Source organism: Nomascus leucogenys, chromosome 7b (genome assembly GCF_006542625.1).
Source record: "Nomascus leucogenys isolate Asia chromosome 7b, Asia_NLE_v1, whole genome shotgun sequence".
NCBI classification, from domain to species: domain Eukaryota; kingdom Metazoa; phylum Chordata; class Mammalia; order Primates; family Hylobatidae; genus Nomascus; species Nomascus leucogenys.
In genome coordinates this window covers 49,814,630-49,834,360 of record NC_044387.1, presented here as the reverse complement: position 1 = coordinate 49,834,360, position 19,731 = coordinate 49,814,630, and positions in this window count along the sequence as shown.

Genomic DNA, 19,731 nt, shown 5'->3' with positions numbered 1-19,731 from the left:
TGAGATTTAAGAACAAAGGTGTTACGGGTATATGATCAGATGGCTGTAGGCTCTGGGTCAGGCTCAAGGAGTGAAGGAGGCCGTGTCAAATTCATGACGAGAGTTGGAGCTGGGCCAGACTGGGTCAGGGCTGTGTGAATGTGGGCGGAGGGCTACAGGCAAGGTCAGGCATCCATGAGCACTCAGCTCCCCCAGACCCTCCTGCCCACTGGGACCTTCTCCCTCCCTTGTTCACAGTGGTGGAGCCTTCCTACCCAAACTTCTATGGAGGCCCTGGATGACTGCGTTCTTAGTGCCCAGGCAAACTTAGACTCCCTGTCTCTGCCTCCAGCATATCAGGGATGTGGCAGCTGCCTTCACCAGAGCTGCTGGGTGGTCCCGACAGGCCAGGGACAGAGCCCACAAAGACAGGAAGCTCTGCAGTCACAATGAGGCAGAGAAAGGGCCCCTTGGTGCTTGATCACAGCACCACCCCTGATCCAAATCCCAGCCTCTGAATTAGAAGAAGGCTGAAGGGTTCTAGTGGCCACAAACCCTGTCTAAACCCATTTCACAAATGAGAAAATAAGACCACCCAAGGAGGACCAGTTCCATAGCCCTGCTGGGTACAAGGCCAAGGTCTACTCCACACCCAGCAGCTGTCCAAAGACTGACCTGTGTTATCAGTTTATATTATGAAAAACTTTGAACATATAAATAAGGAGACAGAAAAATAATAATGTCCCATGTTCTCGTCACCCAGCACTCAAAATAAGCAATTCACAGATGATGCCGACCCACCCACAGCAAAATAAATTCTCCCTTACACAACATGTAGAAAGAAATACCAGACATCAGATCTGTTCACCTGTAAGTACTCCATTACTGTCCTGGAAGGACATGGACCTTAAAATATAATATCATTTCCAAACCTAAATAGAAATTATCGCTAATTCCCTAACATCGAGAAATAAGCAGGGTCTCCTCAAACGCATCACAAACACCAGAAGTGCATTGACTTAGTTACATGTTGGTGCTGTTGGTATTTGGGGGTTTAAGTTTATATGAGGAGCAATATGGCATCAAATGGTGATGGGTGCACGTGCCGTCAGGCTGGTTGTCACTGGTGAATATCTCCTCAATTTCTCTAGAGCCTCCCAGCAAGACAGGAGCTGCAGGATCTGAGAGCTGTCTGGAGACCTTCCCCCGGCTGCAATACAGCCACGCCTCCTGGAGCAGGAACCTAGGGCTTCCCTCAGCGTATAATTCCTAGCCTTCCCTGGGTTCTCAATTTAGAGTGGAGGGAATTCTGCACCCAGTGGGAAACTCACCCAAGGGAGGAGGCTTACAGCCTCCCCGAGTCATCTCTCTGGATGGTCCTTCCTCTCCCAGTCACCCCTTCCCCAACTCTCCGCCATACCCCTGAGCCTCCAGCCTGACATCAGCTCAGACCAGTCCCATACCCTCCTCAATTTTACTTCTCAATAAAGACCTGATCATGTAAAACCCAGTTTCCAATGTGCCGTCTGTGTCTCATGTGCCTGTGCTGAAGGGTCACTGTTCCGGGACAGGGGTCAGTTTCAGGTGAGATCCCATGTCCCCGTCATCCCACGCCCCACCCAACCTGCCAGGGAACCGGGTGAGCTCCCTGTGCTAGTGGGAACCATGTTCCATAGCAGAAAGTTGTCCCTGCAGAGTGGTCCCTGAAATGCAGTTCTTGCCCACCTGGGAAGGATGTGGAGCCTAGTGAGGACAGAGTGGTGGCCCTGAGCAGGGCATCGGGGAGAAACGAGGAGTGTTCCAGGACCCCCTGCTTTGGGATAGAGACAGAAAACCCTTGAGCCCGGGCCAAGATCAGAGCAGGAACAGGGTTGAACTTCCCTGTCCCATCCATGATGCCCAGTTAGGAGACCATTCACTAGGTGCCATCACCTTACATTATATTACAACATTACATGGTTGTGCCATCAACAGGGAAACATGAAAAGGCTGGAAAATGGAACCCTTTAGTGTAGTTTACACTTTCACAATGCACATTAGCTATGAAAGATGCTGACAAGTTCTGCAGTTGGAAAACAGTTCATGTTATATAACCTTACAAGTCAAGAATTCTATTCAGTGTCCCAACCCACTTAGCCCTAGAATGTTCTTTAAGACACTGGTGTTCATGTCACTAGTACTGGGACATGGGCTGAGGCACACAGATGATTCGTTGTGATCAAATGGGCCAGGCTCAGGGTTAACACTGGCCAGATCAGAAAGAGAGCATAGGGCTGAGATCTCAACCATGAAGAGTCTCGAATTCTAAAGTTAGAGGGCGCAGTAGAGTTAGATTATGGTTATGGCTGGAGCCATGATGGCCAGCCTGTGTGAGGGTAGGACTCAGGTGGACTGGGTCAAATGAGAAAGTCACCATCCCAAGCACAGAATCGGCATCCATTGGTTGTCTGATGGAGGCTGTGTCAAAATCATACTCACCCAAGAATCAGGGCCAGGTCACACTAGGTCAGGGCAGGGTAAGTGTGACTTAAGGGCTACAGGCAGGTCAGGCTTTCACGGGACTCAGCTACCTTAGACCCCACCCCACCAGGGCCTACTCCCTCCCTCAATCATGTGGTTCAGCCCCTCCATGTGCACCTACACCCTGATGTCAGAGACACAATCGTCCCAGGGTCCCTGACAGCGAGTTAGGTGGCCTTGAGCGCTGGGAGATGCACTTCCCAGCCCTCCTCATCAGTCTTGGGCGCTGTCAGGCCCCTTCTTGGTGCCTCCAGCATATCAGCGATGTGGTAGGTGCCTTCACCAGAGCTGCTCGGTGGCCAGGCCAGGCCTGAGACAGAGCCTGCAAGGGCAGGGAACTCTAGGGCCATAGTGGGGCAGAGAAGGGGGTCCTCTTGGAGCCTAATCATAGAACCCCTGCTCCAAGTCACAACCTACAAGTTAGAAGGAAACTTAAGGGTCCTGATTCCCACCACCCTGTCTGGCCCCATTTCATAGATGTGAACGCTGAGACCCCTACAGCAAAGAGGACCACATTGATCTCCACCTTCTCAATGGCCCTGCTGGTTAGGGTGCCAGACTCCCCTCTGGATGTCCCCCTGGTGCTGTCCCAAGACTAATCTCTCTCATTACTGCCTTGTAAGATATTACAGGAAACTGATAGCAAGAAAATAAAAAAAAAAACAGGAGGATAATACAGCTCATGTTGACCCACCCACAATCAAGTAACCTCTTTTACACAGTTGTTTGAAGCAAATTGTAGACATCATGTCCATTAGTCTAAATATTCCATTTGTGTCTCTAAAAATATGGACCCCCCAAAAAACTACATCCTTACAAACCTAAATATAAATATCTAATTCTTTCATATCAAAAAAAGAGGCCGGGCGCGGTGGCTCACGCTTGTAATCCCAGTACTTTGGGAGGCTGAGGCAGGCGGATCACGAGGTCAGGAGATCGAGACCACGGTGAAACCCCATCTCTACTAAAGATACAAAAAAAAATTAGCCGGGCGTGGTGGCGGGCGCCTGTAGTCCCAGCTACTCGGAGAGGTTGAGGCAGGAGAATGGCGTGAACCCGGGAGGCGGAGCTTGCAGTGAGCCGAGATCGCGCCACTGCACTCCAGCCTGGGTGACAGAGTGAGACTCCATCTCAAAAAAAAAAAAGAATGTTTCCCATCAAATACTTCACAAATGTCCTATGCTTCTTTCACTAGACCTGTGTTTGTGTTGTTGTTATTCTGTGGTTTTCCATTTCATTTCTATGAGAATTCAATATGGTTTAAAATTGTGACCGGTGACTGTGTTTTTAGACCTGTTCTGTCTGCAGGTATCTTCCTAATTGATTTGTAATTTCCTTGCAAGGCAGGAGCTACAGGAGCTGGGGGCTGGTCCCAGGACCTTCCCATGGTCAGGATGCAGCCTGTGGCCTCCCCAAGCTGGAAACAAGTGCTCTTCTCTGCTTCTGCGTTTCCTGAAAATGGGTTCTTGGCCAGAAAGGTTTAACAAGGCTCAGTGTTACTTTGCAGCAAGACCGCTTGGCTACCGGGCTCCTATGTGGGGTCACCTATTTGTGACGTTAGCTGGGCTTCACACTTTGTATCCAGTGCCATTAGATGGTATATGGATGCAAGGTGACTGCACTTCAGTTCGACCAACTTTTCCTTCTACTGAGTGTCTGTAAAGGGTGTGCCCTCATATGTTCTGTGCTCCTCTGGGAGTGTGATTCTTATTTCAGTAAGAAATAGCATAGACATGTTGAGTCTTTCCTTTCATTTAGCATCTTAATAATGATGACCGTGTTGCCTGCCATCTTGTGAAGATGAACAATTATTTCATGGTGAGCTCAAAGTTATGTTACTGTTTGTGACTCACTTGAGTCCACCACAGTTCTATTTTATTGATGATGACAAATGACCCACCATGGCCCACTGGGTGCCTCTTCTGGTGGCCCCAGGATCCTCCTGAAAGAACCCAGGAGACCTCGATGGCTTTCTGCTCTCTGTTTACAATCTGTCCTGGGCACATCTTTCTCCTGCCTTGTGCCTGGAATTGCCCATTAACCCCAAGTGGACGAGTACCCATAAGTGGGAGGCAGGATTTAGTGATCACACTTGGGGTGCTTCTCACACAGCCCTTTTGAGTCAGACACTCCAGACATACCCAAAAATGAGATAAGACCCTGAAAGGGTAACAGGGGCTTAATTCCAACTTCTCCCTGGAGGTTGAGCCTGGCATTTCATACTGGAACCTAGTGAGACCCAGCCCAAACTAAGACAACACAAGGAGGATGCAAGTGAGACCCCCTGGAGTTGTGGTTGTGGTCACATTGGAGCTTCCCATAACTGCTGACTCTGGGGCAAGCTGCCCCTCCTCTAAGGCACTCGCTGGGGACACCTGAGGACTCCTCCTGCTCTTACCCTGTAGTCACACCAAGAGATCAGGGTTACAACAACCCTACAGAGAATCCCTGTCCCCTTCCATGTCACTTCACTCCTTTGTGAAGCAAATGCCCTCCAAGGAGCTCACTCCCATTCCTGGGTCACAGTCACATGGAAAACCTGATCCAGACACCAACTTCCTCAGGCCTCTCCATTTCCAGACGTCCCGTTACTGCATACGCGGGGTCGACTGTCCTATCTCAGCTTGAGAAGGGCAGGCAGGCGTGTGGACTCTGCTGAGCAAATGCCTTCCAGGGGCAGTGGTCTAGCTTCCTGCACCGTAGCTTCAGGTGGGGGATGGGGAGGGGGAGTTAGGGGCCCCAGGGAAGAGTTTGTGTATGAACCTGTGTCACGGCGTTTGGTATTTGGTGGAGGGACCCAGCTGACCATTTTAGATGAGTCTCTTCTTCCCTTTCCTTCCCTGCTCTTGCCAAGTTGGTGACAATTTTATTCTGATTTCGATCTTTGTCTGTGACTTGCCACAGCCTGTGGTCAGGGTTTCCTTTGGGACCTCGGTCCTGGGAGGCTGATCTCTCCCCTCCCTATTTAGACCCCTGTATGCCTCAGCTGGTCACTGAGACACCTTCATCTCCTCTGACCCCAGAGGCAGGGAGCTCCAAGACAAGGCCACACCGGTGTGTCTCATGAGTGACTTCTACCCGAGAACCATGACAGTAGCCTGGAAGGTAGATGGCATCACCATCACCCAGGGTGTGGAGACCACCACACCCTCCAAACACAGCAACAAGTATGCGGCCAGCGGCTACCTAAGACTGGCGCCTGACAATGGAAGTCCCACAACCTCTACAGCTGCCAGGTCACGCATGAAAGGAACACTGTGGAGAAGACAATGGCCCCTGCAGAATGTTCTTAGGTCCCCGACCCTCACCTACCCACGGGGGCCTAGAGCTGCAGGATCAGGGCATGTGTCTCTCCTCCCACCCCAAGTCATCCAGCCCTTCTCCCTGCACCCAGTAAACCCTCAATAAATATCCTCATTGTCCACCAGAAATCCTGCTGCCTCTCTTCATTTCTTATTTCATATTTAATTTGCAACCTCCGTGAATTCTAAGCGGGGATGAGGAAAATCCAGGTGCCCAGTTTATTGGGTGAGAAGTCCATGGTGGTGCCGTCACCAGGAACTTGTAGAAAGGTCTGGGAATGGAAACTCACAGGTGAATTTCACAGATTTTCACAATACAGGTTGGCTAAGTAAAGACACTTACAAGTCCTGCAATAGGGAAACGGGAAGTCCAGAATCCTGCTCACCGTCCCAGCCAACTTAGTGAGCCCTAGGATGCTCTGCAAGATACTGGTGTTCACGTCACTAGCTCTGGAACCTGGGGTGAGGCTGGGGCACACAGGTGATCAGTTGTGATCAGATGGGCTTAGGGTGAGGTTCAAAGTTAACCAGCACGTGGCTGAGATCTCAAAGATGAAGTTCTCAATTCTAAAGTCAGGCTCTGGGGTGGAGTGAGTGTGTGCTTAGTGTGTGGCTGAGCCTGTGATGGTCAGCTTGTGTGAGGGGAGGACTCCTGTGGACTGAGACAAATGAGCAAAGACACCGTCCCAGGCACAGAATGGGCATCCCATGGTTGTCGGGGAGAGTCTGTATCAGAGTCTCATTCTGGACTAGAGTCAAGGCTGGGTCACGCAAGGTCAGCATAGGGTGAACATGCCCTTGGGGCTATTGGCAAAGTCAGGCTTCCATGGGACCTCAACTGCCCCAAACACCCCCATCCCACCAAGACCCACTCCCTCCGTCACTCACGTTGTTCTATCCCCTCACCCCCTGCACCATGGTGCACCTGCAGCCTCACTCAAAGACACCCTCATCCCAGGGTCCCTGACAGTGGGCAATTTGGTCCCTTCAAGGCCTTGACAGCCTCAGTTAATCCATAGTGCCTGGGCTGGGACCCCCACTGTTTCTGGTTTATCAGGGACATGGCAGCAGCTGCTGGGTGGCCAGCCAGGGCAGGGACAGAGCTGCAAGGCACGGGGACTTTTTCCACAATGATGCAGAAAGAGACGGACCCCTTTGGAGCTCAGTCTCAGCCACCCCTGCCCCAAATCACAGCCATGAGCTGAATTGAATTTCAGGCGCCCAGAGTCCCTCAGCCTCTGTTTGACCCATTTCACAGCTATGAAAATTCAAGCCCATGGGAGACACTGTCGCAAGCTTCACCCTCTCTGTAAGTTGTACATTTTTATGATGAAGATCTCTGAACACAAAAATAGGGAGACAGAAGAATAGTAATGACTCCAAGGTTCCCATCACCCAGTCCCCAGCATCATCCATTTTCAGATAATGCGGACCCACCCATAGCAGAATAACTAAACTACTCCTTCAGGCAAGGGTGTGAAGCAAATACTAGTCATCACACTCTTAACTGGAGAGAATATCGAGGATTTCTTGACATCAAAAATAGTTAATGAGGGTCTTATCAAATGTCTTGTGAATATCATTGTGTCTATTTTTAGTTGACTTTGTGGAGCTGTTGCATATTCGTGGTTTAATTTCATTTCTATGTGGATTAAATACTTGATGTTATCATTGGTGAATGTGTTTTTAGACCCATTCCATCTGCAGGTGTCTCCCAGATGGCTCTGGCTTTCCCTGGCAAGGCAGGAGCTGCAGGATCAGAGAGCTGGTCCCGGGACCTCCCACAGTCAGGATGCAGCCGCCGCCTCCCTGAGCAGGAACCCAGTGCTTCCCTCAACCTCTCTTTTCCTGAAAAATGGTTCTAGCATCAAGAGGCTCAAGGGGGTTCAGGCTGGACATTGGCATAATCGCTTCCCAGGACATGTGGCTACTTCCAGCAAAGCCACCCATGTTGTGTTGTCATTCTTTTAGTGACATTAGCTGCATTTGATGATCAATAACTTCGCGCCTCAGATGAGAAGGAAGGCAGAGGGTCAAGACTTCAGTTCACCTCCTTCTCATGAGGGCTTCCTGAAGGCAGGGCACAGCAGCTGCACTGTGCACTCAGGAGTGAGCTTCATGCTTTGGGAAAAAGAAAAAATGTACATTCTTCCCTTTTGTTCAGCACTTTGATAACTGATGATCTGGTGCCCGGCCATCCTCCAGGGCACACAGCACAGTGTAGTACCGGAGTAAGCTCTAGCATGTGAGGACATCTGACATGCGGGCTCCCCTGCGGTTATACTGAATTGGCAATGAAAATGCGGCTACAAAACATAAACATTTACCCACTGGGCGCCTCCTCAGGTGGCATCTGATTTTCTCCCATTGCCCCAGGAGCTTCCGTGGCTCCTGATTTCTTGGAGGATGAGAGGTTCTGTCTCATCATGTCCCTTTCCGGCCCCAGGCCTGGGATCCCACACTGACCTCACGTCCCTTAGCAGAAGGTGATATTTGGAGACTACACTCGGGAGCTCCTTTATGTCCCCCACATTTGAATAAGGCAATGGCAGCCACTACCCCACCTCACCACCAGAGACCAGGTTGAGGGGTGCAGGAGATCCTTCCATTTTACCCTGGAGGATGGGGCTGGCATTTCCAGTGGGGACCAGCCAGGCCTCACTGGCCAGGCCCATCCCAACTAGGACAAGCCCAGGGAAGGTGGGGCTGAGACTCCCGGAGTCACAGCTCGGTTCATGGGAAGGTTCCCAGGACACCGCACTCTAGGGTAACCAGCTTCTCCCTGGAGGGAGAGGGAACTGTCTGCATCACCCCAGGGTGTCACCAAGCAGTCAGTGTTGAGTCAGCTCCACCAGGGAGACCATTTATCCCTGACCGCGGAAGTTCACTCCTAGTGACACAATGCCCTCCAATAAACTCATCCCCATGGCTGCATGATGGTTGGTGGGAAAACCAAATCCATTGTGCTCCAGGAACCAGGATTTCTAGGGATCCTGCTGCTGGTCACAGGATGTCACCTGTCCCCTTCTGTCTGTGGGGGTGAGTGTGGCAGCTGTGTGAATTCCCTCATGAGCAGATGCCACCAGGGGCTGTGGCCTCAGCTTCCTCCATCACAGCTACAGCGGGGGTTGGGGGTAGAGGCATCCAGGGAGGGTTTTTGTATGAGCCTGTGTCACAGCATTGGGTGTTCGGTGAAGGGACCAAGCTGACCATCCTAGGTGAGTCTCTTCCCCCTCCTTCCCTGCTCTCTCCAAGTTACTGGGAAATTTTCTGCTGCTTTTGTTCTTTTCTGTATCTTGTGTTGACCTATGGTGAAGCTTTCTCTCTGGAGCCTGGGCCCTGGTCAAGGATCTCTCCCCTCCCTATTCAGACCCTTGCCTCTGTGGGTCACCAAGACGCCTTCCCCTCTGACCTCAGAGGTAGGGCACTAGACTGGATGACCTACTGAGACTTATCTGTCTGTCTGTCTGCCAGGGCCAGGCTGCTTCCCTAAAACTTGCTCAGTTCTGCCCTCCCCAACGTGGGCTTCTGTCTGCCTAACGAGCTTTGTGCAAGGGAAACTGAGGCCCCATCTCATGGGAGAGAAGGAACAAGGGACTTGAAGGAGTGACCACCTGGGAGACTTTAGAAGGACCTGAAACCCTCAAAGCCAAGATTGGGGAATGAAATCTCAGAGTCTCAGGGCCCAGTCCCCTGGACTATGGGACTCTGGATCCAGGCTGGGAACAAGGTAGGAGGTGCAGGGGCCTCTCCAGGTTTCCGTGGGCTCCCAAGGAGAGAGCCCTGAGCCGGCCTGGGACCCATGAAGCCCTGTCAGGAGGGAGGGGAAGGCTCTGGACATGAAGGAGCCAGGTGAAGGGTCACAAAAGGACATGGCGTTCAGGGCGGTGGCTGATGGGTCTCTGCGGGAGGCACCCCAGAAGCAGGAACCCCTGAGTTCACCGACAGGCATATCCCAAGGCAGAAAAACTGTAGATTGGCCCTAAACCCAGAGATACTCTAACACAGACTCCACAGACAAAGAGCCCAGGACAGACAGACAGTGGGACTTGGGTGAGCAAAGGCCCTGACTCCACTGCAGAGGATCCAGGAGAGATGGATGTGGGTACAAACAGAGCGCTTAGGTGAGAGACCCACTCTACCCCAACCCAGAGCAGCTGTGTCAGGTGAGAAAAGTTTCCAGAGTGAATCTGACAAGAGGCTCACAGAGCTCAGAGAACACAGCCAGAGCCGGACTATGTCAGGATGACAGGGTGAGGCAGGGCCAGGCAATTGAAGGTCACTGTCTGTACAAAAGCCCAAGTCCTTGGAAGATTTCCAAACAGGCGATGGGCAGGGGCCAAGCTCAGAGGTTTTCTGACTGACAGAGTTCTTTTAGCAACATGATGTCACGCCCTTCTGAGACAGTGTGGACCACATCTGAGAGGTCCTGCACTGGTACTGGGAGGCCTGAACACTCCTCACACACTGAGGTCAGGGGCTCCCCAGGTGGACACCACGACTCTGACCTCCTGCCCCTCATCCATTCTGCAGGTCCGCTCAAGGCCACCCCCTCGGTCAGTCTGTCCCCGCCCTCCTCTGAGGAGCTCCAAGCCAACAAGGCCACACTGGTGTGTCTCATAAATCACTTCTACCTGGGAGCCATAGAAGGAAAATGGCACCCCGGTCACCAAGGGCATAGAGACAGCCACACTCTCCACACAGAGCAACAACTACGCGGCCAGCAGCTACCTGAGCCTGACGCCCAAGCAGTGGAAGTCCCACAGAAGCTACAGCTGCCAGGTCACGCACGAAGGGAGCACCGCGGAGAAGACAGTGGCCCGTGCACAATGTTCTTAGGCCCCCAACCCTCACCCCACCCACAGGGGCCTGGAGCTGCAGGATCCCAGGGCAGAGGTGTTCCCTCCCACCCCAAGTCATCCAGTCCTTCTGCTGACACCCAGTAAACCCTCAATAAATGTACTCCTTGTCAAGCAGAAAACATGCTGTCTCCTCATTTTTGTTTATCCACTTTCCATCCTAAATTTTTTTATCTCCAAAGATGAACAGAATCCTTTGGACTTGTGACAATGCAGCCTGGGAGCATCCTCATGTTTCTCTGAAGCATACTTTCTCCATCACCCTATCCACATAGAATGTTCCATAACAAGGAAATAGTCTTCAGAAGGATGCAGGCATATTCATTCTTACCTACGTCTCTGTTGTGCTTCCTGCTGCCCTGTGAGCACGTCCACCTCTGGCTGCCCGGGGACACACCCTCCTTACATCCCTATGGCCCCAGGAGAACATCTCAGCTCCCTTCCTTGTTGCCCTCGGCCCTCACTGTCCAGATGCAGTCCCTCTCTCAAGGTGTTTATCCATCACCCTCCAAGGCCATGCGGTCACCCCACCTATATTTCCTCTCATCAAAGCCTAGAGCATCTCCCCTTCTCCATGGGCACACTCTGTTCCCGTCATCCCAGGGACCCTGCCCTCTGCCCCCACAGGCCCTCCTTGTAACAATCACTGATGGGATGATTACCCCCTGGACCCTGGTCACTCACCCACATCCCCCTCTGGGCGCCTCTCATCCCACATGTGTCACTGGATACCCCAGCTGTATTCAACATTCCTAGGGGACAAGAGTTGGCTCTGCTCCTCACTGACGCCACTACGAATGCTTAATGTCCTGCTGAGCACAAGTTGTCAATTGACTGGTGAGTTCAAAGTCAAGAGTCAGATTCTGGGGTTATGCCAGGAGCTTGGGTGAAGCTGATTTGTCTTCTGAAGAACTCAGCATGGGATCTGAGCTATAATACACACACACATGGACACACACACAATGCACACAAACACACATGTCCATGTTGGGCATCCTTCTGGGAGGATCAGGAAGGTAGAAGGGGCTGCAGTCAGGCCCAGGTCAGGACATGAGCAAAGAAAAACTGAGACCTGCTGTCTCTTGGCTTTGGGACTAGGGGGTCGACCCTGGATATGGGAGGGTGGGGCAGGGTTTTCTGTCCAGGCCAAGAGTGAGACAGGAGAAGATGTTGACGAGATTCTGATCAGGGAGCAGCAGGCCACATCTCAGCGGTCAGAGGAGGTGCTTGCTGTGGGGAATACTGTTGGGGACTGCATGGTGCCAGGTCTGTGCCCAGGTGTGAGCTCTTCAGGTGATGGGCCCAGACCAGGAGGCAGGTCCAGGCTGTGTGTGGCCAGGCCCCACACCGCACATGCCCATCCACTGTGGGTGCCCCCCGTGCTGGTGACACTCTGGAGCACAGGCTGTGTGGGTCACTCTTGCATGTAGGGGACTGCAGAGTACACACATGTGGGTGCGTGTGTAAGCCGGGGGAGCTGAGGGGGACAGCAGAGATCCCCTACACGTAGAGCTCCTGGAGGAAGCCACACTGCCAATGAGGCCTATGACCTCCCTTGAGAAGCTCTCCTCTGGGCCATTGCAGCTCTAATCCAGCACACACAGCCTATAGGTAGGAAGCTGTCCCCATGGGATCAGGAGGGGGACTTGGGCAGTGACCTGTGAGCTGCTCCTTCAGGACTGCTGGGCCAAGGATGCTGGAGCTCAGGCCTTGCAGTGGGGTCTGTGTCTCTGTGGTCAACGTCATTCTTCCCACAACCCCCAATTCTCATTCCAAGCCCATCCCACCATGACCTCCAGTGCTGAGGATGTGGGGGACATCAAGGACCCTCCCCGCCATTCCTAACTTCTCAAAGGGGTCCCAGCTGCACCGTGTCAGTGGAGTCACCCAGCCGCTCACCTCCTCCTCCTCCCTGGCATTCCTGACACCAGCTGATCCAGGCCACCCAACTCTCCCTCAGAAATGCAATTACCTGGGAGACAATTCCACACACAGACCTGTCAACCCTTCCCATGACTGGGGTGGATGAACTCCTAAGCCCCCAAGAAAGTGATATTCAGGTCATTAGAAGGTGACCCCCTTCACCCCACCCGTGGCTCACCCACCCATGAGAAAAGGGGGCTGGATCCTGGGCCTTGTGAGCAGCTGCAGTGGCGGTGGGGGGAGGGGGGGCTGGGTCCGGTGTATCAGGAGGGTTTGTGTGCAGGGCTATATCACAGTGTAATGTGTTCGGCGGTGGCACCAAAGTGACCGTCCTCGGTGAGTCCCCTTTTCTATTCTTTTGGGTCTAGGGTGAGATCTGGGGAGCCTTTTCTGTCCTTTCTGTTCTCTCCAGGGCAGAGGTCTCAATCTCTCTGGGGTCTGCCACCATTGCCTTTTTTCCTGGACCCAAATTCTTCCAGCCTGTCCCTTCTTGGGCACCTGGTGGGGCACGATGGGAAGATCCCAGTGACATCTTCTTGTTCCCTGCTCAGGCCTGAACCTGCCGCTGTCACTCAGGGGGCATTCTCCCCTGGGCTCTGGGCGTGTGCAGAGCAGGGGCTCAGGCTGGGGCACCAGGGCCGTGGAACAGGGGAAGGATGCTGGAAACAGTTCAGCTTCCTAGGGTTCTGGGTCCCAACTATGGGGCTGCTTTAAACACCAAGAAGGGAGGCCTTTGACTGGGGACTTGGGGAAATGAAGGGGGACAAGGATGGAGGAAGAATATCCTGTGAGGTGGCCCCAGGGTGCTGGGTCCCTCCTCCTCCCCCAGGACAGGCAGGCTGCCATGGACAGGGTGGTTCTCAGGACACTCCGTCCAAGGTTAGAGCCTCCCCATCCCACCCAAAAAGAGAGACCCCAAGGCAGATGCTGAGGGAGGCACTCCTGGTGGGCGCAGGTGACAGGGACCTGTCAGGACAGACATTTGTCCTAGGACAGCCAGCTCTCCCAATGACAGGGAGACCCCATAGAGCAGACACAGCGCCAGGCTCAGAACAGAAAATATACCTCACATGCAAGCCCTCCATCTCCTGGACTCCCAGGGACCCGGCTCCCGGGACTGACACCCCCTCCCCACCAAGGGGCCTCTGTGGGAAAGTGGGGCAGAGACTGCAGTGATGGTGCCGGGGGACATGTGGGGAAGAAACTCACTTGTCAAAAGGGAGGAGAACCTAAAAACAGGACACAGACGCCCTCGTGAACAGACCCAGAGGAGGGACCTGGCAGGGGATGTTCAGACAGAGACGTCCCCCAAGGAAAGACGAGGGCTCAGGGCTGAACCCAGCCAGCGTCGGGGAGCATAGGTGAGGTGAGAGCTGGGTGATAAGGAGGGGAGAATCTGGAGAGGAGGCTGGAGCAGAAGAGGCCTGATTCTCCTCAGTCCTCACACGCTGAGGAGTTTCCCATCAGGAGGTAAGCATCCCCAACACCACCAAGTTGACCTCAGTACAGCAAGGGCCGGGCCTGAGGTCCCTATCCTGGGCCTTAGTCCTTCACCCACCTGAAAACTGAGGCCAGGGGCTCCCCAGGTGGACACCAGGACTCTGACCCCCTGCCCTTCATCCACCCCGCAGGTCAGCCCAAGGCTGCCCCCTCGGTCACTCTGTTCCCGCCCTCCTCTGAGGAGCTCCAAGCCAACAAGGCCACACTGGTGTGTCTCATAAATGACTTCTACCCGGGAGCCGTGGAAGTGGCCTGGAAGGCAGATGGCAGCCCGGTCAAGACGGGAGTGGAGACCACCAAACCCTCCAAACAGAGCAACAGCAAGTATGCGGCCAGCAGCTACCTGAGCCTGACGCCAGAGCAGTGGAGGTCCCACAGAAGCTACAGCTGCCAGGTCACGCACGAAGGGAGCACCGTGGAGAAGACAGTGGCCCCTGCAGAATGTTCATAGGTTCCCAGCCCTCACCCCACCCACAGGGGCCTGGAGCTGCAGGATCCCAGGAGAGGGGTCTCTCTCCCCATCCCAAGTCATCCAGCCCTTCTCCCTGCACTCAATAAACCCTCAATAAATATCCTCAATCAACCAAAAACCCTGGGTTTTGTGTTTTGTTTCTGTTTATACATTTTCTACCCTAAATTGATCCAACCTGCAAGATGAACAAAATTCTTTTAGCCTTGTGGGAATGGAATCTGGATTGTTTTTGAGGGGTAGTTCCACCATCACCTAGAAAGGCCCAGAGAATATTCCAGAACAGAGCCTTGGGCAGCAGCCCCAGGATTGCCCCTCTTTCCCATACGTGCTGTGTTTGTGTGGACATGTCCACCTCCAGCGGCCTGGGGCGACCTCTCCTTGGCTCCTCATGGCCTCCAGAAGAACGAGTTCCCTCCACAGATCATCAGGCCTCATCCCCTGGACAGCCTCCCTCTCTCAAGGGGTCCTTCCTTCTCCAGTCCATGGGACCTCGGTCTCCCCTACTCCTTAGGGGCCCACCCTGTTCCTGACTCCCAGGACCCTGCTCTCCACCCCCATATCTATCTCTGAAGCAGGCACAGACTGGACCCTGACCCTCTGGACCCAGGTCACTCACTCCACAGGCCAGCTGGGTACCCCTGGTCCCACATGTGTCACCAGTGTCCCAGTTATACTCAAGTCCCCTGGGAGATAAGGGTCAACTCTACTCTCTCTCATCCCTAAGTAACCAGCCCAAAACTGACCACACCTCAAGTACCTAATGTCCAGTTATCCATGGATGGTCAGTGGGGCTGGGGAGGTCAAAGTCAATCATGAGATTCCAGAGTGGTGCCATAGACGTGCCTGTAACCCAATTAGTCTTTTTAAGAGCTGTATGTGGGATCTAAGAACCGGGTTGATGACTGGCCCAGGAGGTAGCACAGGATGGGGGGCCTGGGCTATGAGACAAACACACATACACACATGTTCACAAACATAAACACACATGAACACCTCATAGGCACACAGGTATTCACAAACAAACATGCCTGCATGCAAATACATACACATATACTGTCCTGTGCTATTTAGAATCATTACCACATAGGCATCCCACTAGGGGCTGTGCTGGGCATCCAGGACCCTCCCAGGGGACTTGGTTCTCCATAGGGGACCAGTTCCACCTTCCCTGTGGCATAAACAGGCTTCTCACTTCTTCCATGGTGACAGTCTCCAAAGGAGCTGAGCCAGGACACATGGCTTCCTCCAGGACAGAGAGTAGCAGGCGACCCAGATGTGATGTGCAGACATGCCTCCTCCCTCTCCCCTCTCCTTCTGGGGGTGGAGGGATCCCTAACTTCCAGTAAAGTGTGCATCCATGCATGGAGGGGCCATCCCCCTCACCCTCCTATCGGCCAGACCTGCTTCATGACAGAGCCGCTGGACCTGGGCACCCGAGCAGCTGCAGCGGGGAATGGGTCGGGTGTGTCAGGAGGGGTTTGTGTGTGGGGCTGTGTCACTGTGTGCTGTGTTCGGAGGAGGCACCCAGCTGATCGTCCTCGGTAAGTTTCCCTGCTTCTCTCCTCTTTGACATCCCAAGTGAAATACGGGGAGATTTTCCCTTTCCTGTCTGTCGAAGCCTAAGGTCTAAGCCTGTCTGGATGTCTGGAATCTTTGCCCCTCCTCGCCTGGGCTCCTGGGTCAGTGTTGTAACCCATCCTCTCCTGGGGTCCCGTCCTCTTCTGTGGTTCTGTCCTCCGTAGGTCCCAGTTATGGGGCTGCGTTAAACACAGTGACAGGGGGCTTTTGACTGAGGACTTGGAGAGATGGGGGAGGAAACGGGAGGAGGACAAAGATAGAGGAAGAATATCCCATAAGAAGGTGGCCCCACAGCGCTGGGTCGCACACCATCCCCCAAGACAGGCAGGACACCACAGACAGGGTGGCGGGTCTCAGAAAACTCAGGCCCTAAACGTGGACGCTTACCAATTCCTCCACTGGAGAAAGACCCCAGAGCAGATGCCCAGGACAAGGACTCCGGGTTGGGACGGTGACTGGGAGGGGTGCCTGCTTGTCAGGGAAAACCCACTGGAGAGTCAGATCCCCCAAATAACTTCGCACGACATGGAGACTCTTTCGAACAGACACAGCTCCACGTTCAGCTCAGGGAGTCAAAAAAAATGCCTCAAATGGAGGCCTTTCATCTACTGGAATCCAGCCCCCGGGACTGACACCCTGTCTCACCAGGGAGCCCAGTGGGGTCTCTGCAGGGAGGTGGGGTGGGGGCTGCAATGATGGTGCCAGGGAGATGTGTGGGTAAGAAACCCACTCCCTGTGAGAGAGAAGAGCCTGAACCCAGGACCAACAGCTGCCCTGCATGAAGAGATGAGAACAAGGGGAACTGGTAGGAGGTGTTCAGACAGACACCCCCAAGACAGACAAACACCCAGGGTGAGATGTGGTCCTGGACTCCATCCCATCCAGTGTGGAGCCAGCACAGGTGGGGGTCTATAGGTGATGGAACATATGAAAAAGAGACAGATCCAAGAGGGGGTCTGTGACTCCCCGAAAGTGGGGGGAACTCCCATCTGACAGTGAGTGTCTCCACCCACTGCTGACCTGACCTCAGTCCAGCAAGGGTCCGGCCTGAGGTCCCTGCCCTGGGCCTTAGTCCCATACCCACTTCAAGACTGAGGCCAGAGGCTCCCCAGGTGGACACCAGGACTCTGACCCCCTGCCCCTCCTCCACCCCGCAGGTCAGCCCAAAGTTGCCCCCTTGGTCACTCTGTTCCCACCCTCCTCTGAGGAGCTTCAAGCCAACAAGGCCACACTGGTGTGTCTCATAAGTGACTTCTACCCGGGAGCCGTGACAGTGGCCTGGAAGGCAGACGGCAGTCCCGTCAAGGCGGGAGTGGAGACCACCAAACCCTCCAAACAGAGCAACAACAAGTACGCGGCCAGCAGCTACCTGAGCCTGACACCTGAGCAGTGGAAGTCCCACAGAAGCTACAGCTGCCAGGTCACACACGAAGGGAGCACCGTGGAGAAGACAGTGGCCCCTGCAGAATGCTCTTAGGACCTTGACCCTGACCCCACCCGCAGGGGCCTGGAGCTGCAGGTTCCCAGGGGAGGGGTCTCTGCCCCCATCCCAAGTCATCCAGCCCTTCTCAATAAATATCCTCATTGTCAACCAGAAATCCTGCTCCCTCTCTTCTTATCTCACGTATAATCTGAGGCCTCCCCTGGGTTCTCAGGGTTGGGTGGGGGGAATCCTGGCACCCAGTGAGAAAGTAGCCCTGAGGGAGAGGCTCACAGCCTCCCAGGGGGTCTCCTGGTGAAATAGGCCAGGATAGAAGTCTGATCACTGAACACCAGTCCCTCTGCCCTTTCATTCCTCCCCCTTCTCCTCAAAGCATAGCCCCCCACTCCCTGCCTCCTTCCTGGATGGAGTTGTCTCTGGCTGGACCTCTGGTTACACCCTCTATCTCTGCCCTAACAGAGACCCTTCACCCACCATCTCTTTTCCCAGCCTGAAAACCCTGCTCCAAGCCTGGAGCCTCTTTGCCCCTGGCCCTCGCCCCTGGAATGCCCTCCTCCCTCTGTGCCCAGATCAGCTCCCACCCACCCTCACCCTCTCCCTGTCATCCCTGAGAGCCAGACTGTCCAGGACACTCCAGCACCGCTGACTTCTCAAGCTGTTAAATGAGGGACCCACCTCGATTCCTCACCTGACAGCAGGTTCAGACACTTAAGAGGAAGCCAGGAAGGAAACTCACACAAAAGGCCTACAGGAGGCTCGAGACACTTGCAAAAGATAGGCTCTGAACTCCCTAGGAACCAGTGCAAGGAGGGTAATAGGCACTCCATCATTTCTGTAAATTTAAACAAACCCTTTGCTGAAGGGAAGGTGGTGTTCTCAATGCTGAGGCCAGGCATCTCGTCACAACTAAAAGTGGGAACATGTTCTATCCAAGGCCTCGGTAGTAATGGGATGTGAACCTTGACACACGCACAGGTAACTATCTGGCAGCCCTTAGACATGGTGATTCTCTCAAGTGCGTGAACAGAAAGTCACTGGCCATCTTTGGGAACATCATTTTTGGGAACACTTCTCCATTGGATCCTGGGCCTTCACTGGAAAACCAGGTCCCTCATCCGGACTTTCTCTGTGAGGTTCCCTGAGTCTGGAGCTCCAGCTGCTCTCTGAGAGGAAGGTGTGGGGGGAGAGAACACGACCCAGCCCCCCCCAGCCCCTCCTGCATGGTCCCTCCTCTGTAGAGTGGGGGCACCTGCAGGAGTCAGGCCTGGGTCACTGTGGGTGGGGCCTGGGAGGGGCCCTCGTGGCATCCTGGGGAGTCTCTCCCACGGCTCCTGTTTGACTTTCCTGTGACTGCTGGCTGCTATCACAAATGACCCCTAATTTAGTGCCTTAAAACATCACACATTGATTCTCTCCCAGGTCTGGAGGTCAGAAGTCCAAAATGAGTCCTTGGGGGCTAAAATCAGAGTCCCAGCAGGGCTGGCTCCTTCTGGGGACTCTGGGGAGAATTCGTTTCCAGGACTTTTCCAGCTTCTAGAGGACAACCTCAGCTCCTGGCCCCTTCCTCCAACTTCAGAGCCTGAGCTCAGCATCTTCAAATCTCTCTCTCACTCTTCTCTCCCTCCCTACCTTCCTCTCTCCCTCTCTTCCTTCTTCCCTCTCTCCCTCTGTCTCCCTCCATCCTCACATCTCGTCCTCTCACTCTGACCCTCCTGCCTCCCTCTTTCTTTTATAAAGACCCCAGCTTGGACCCACCTGGATAACCCAGGATCATTTCCCACCTCAGGCTCTTTAACGACATGACATCTGCAAAGTCCCTGTGGCCACACAACATGACACATAGGTCCAGGATTGGGACACGACTGTCTCCAGGGTGCCTAATTTAGCCGACCACAGCCCCTTTCCCGAGTTCCTCTCCCTTTCTCCATGCCCTGCCCAGTCCAGGCTGAGCCACTCCTGGGGGCCGTCCCAGGCCAGCCCAGCCCTCCCTATCCCTGGTCTCTTGTGGCCCCTTCTCCTCCTGGGGTTCCAGGAAGGCACTGGGAGTTCAGCCATAGCTGTAGGGCACTGTCTTCCGGCAGGCCCCCTGAGGCTAAATGCCTCCAGGCCAAATCACCCTTGGAGGAAGATCCTATTGTGATCCTCACCCTAGGATGG